Source organism: Solanum pennellii, chromosome 1 (assembly GCF_001406875.1).
Source record: "Solanum pennellii chromosome 1, SPENNV200".
Taxonomy (NCBI): domain Eukaryota; kingdom Viridiplantae; phylum Streptophyta; class Magnoliopsida; order Solanales; family Solanaceae; genus Solanum; species Solanum pennellii.
In genome coordinates, this window is record NC_028637.1 from 82,941,715 (window position 1) to 82,943,649 (window position 1,935).

Below are 1,935 nucleotides of genomic sequence, written 5' to 3' on the forward strand. Positions count from 1 at the left end.
AGACAATATTCTGTAATTTGGATAGAGCATAAAGACTTTTTAATGGTTTCTAAGTTTGATACAGGGTATGCCAAGTAGTGTATCTACATGATAATACATTTAGAAACCACCTATGTAAGTGTGAAGTATAAGTCTCTTCATGGAGAATTCGGTAAGGCAGTTCTCTAAGCACTTATTAATCAAGACGTATTCATGGCTGAAACGAACAAAACAATGAGAACCAAAAGGGTTGATGGTGTGGCTTATGTTTTCTAGGTATACATCAATGCTCGACGATTCAAATATATCAAATCTATCAATTTGACCGAGTATATTTGATATATGTTCAGTATGAAAAGTCCAAAGGGAAACCTACTTATCCAGATGTGATTAATTCTTACTTACGACACAAACAAATTTTTCATGCATATGCTTTAACAATAGACATTCCCCATTCATGTGGGATACTGTTGGATTTTAGCAAGGTGTGAATGATAAATAAGATTAAGATTGGAATATGTGGGGGAATTAATTTGGAGGGAAATGAAAAGTTGTTTCAAATGGAAAGTCTTCGAAAATGAAAAGTCATTTCTCCCATATTGGTAGAACAAAGAAAAAATATTTTTCTTATATTAGGAAACACTTTTTTTAAAAAACTTTTAATGGTTAAGAAGAATGTGCCCCTTCGCGTCGTCGCCGTTGCTCGCTCGACCTCGGTTCCGACTTTGACTTCAGATTTGAATTTTGATTTGGCAAATGATATGATTGATGGATAATATTTTTGGGCAAAAATTATTTAATCAATCACATTAATTAATTTTCTTTTTCTTATAAATTAATTCAGAATGATAATTATTAATTAACAGAAGTAATTTTGCATGACATAATTAATTAAAATTTTGTGTGCAACAGTAAAGTCATTTTAAAGGGACATGTTCCTTCTGAACAAACATTATTTTTCCCTAAAGACACAGAATTCTGGAAAGACACGTTTGAACAGATGTATTAACATTATTTTTTTTAACAGACCCGTTTCTTGCTGCAATTGGCTATAAATAGAGAGTTTTTTTTTCGTTTTTAGACATTGAAATTTTTCTCTCTTAAGCATACATTTTTTTTCAAATAAAATTGTCGATCGATGAGTTTGTCTGTGATCTTGTTGTTGTTCTTGGGTTCCCTGAAATTATTGAAGTTTGAGGTACCGCTAATTCTCTTCTATTTAATTTGTTTTATCTTAGGAGGATTTGATCTACAACATCGGGTACTTGAGGGGATTAAATTTTTTAAGGAAACACAGTAAATTTTATGAACTCAAATTATTTATTTTCTGTTTGTGTCATCTTTTTCTGTTTCTGTTTTTCCTAGCCTAAATGCAGGAGATATCACTTATTATGTGAAGTGGTCATGTTGCATCAACTATATTTCATATAAAAAATATTGATTATAACTATTGGTCCACTTTTACATTCTTGCTAAGTTAAGAGGCATAAAATTATTGAAATTGCAATTTTCTTTTCTTAGGGGATCCTATTTCACTATTTAAGATTTTTTTAGTTGAAAAGATTAAACTTTGAGAATCTTTAATAAAAGGGTACAAGAAATTATTTTTAATTATATGCTACTTATCCTCACCATGAAATGGAAAAGAACATTAAATTTTCACTAAGAGTGTGTTTGATATGAAGGAAAACATTTTCTGGAAAATGTTTTCCAATTTTCTCATGTTTGGTTGGGACAAAAGTTTTGGAAAATGTTTTCCAAATCAACTCATTTTCCTCAAAATTAAGGAAAATGACTTCCCTTCAAAAATTAAGGAAAATATTTTCCATAGCGCTCCTCCAATTTCAAATTACATTTTTTTTTGAAAAAACATCAATTTAAAAAAATATTTTCAATTTCAAATTTTTTATTTTTTCACATGATCCTTGACCTTCCCCCCACCGGCCAGCCCCCCCC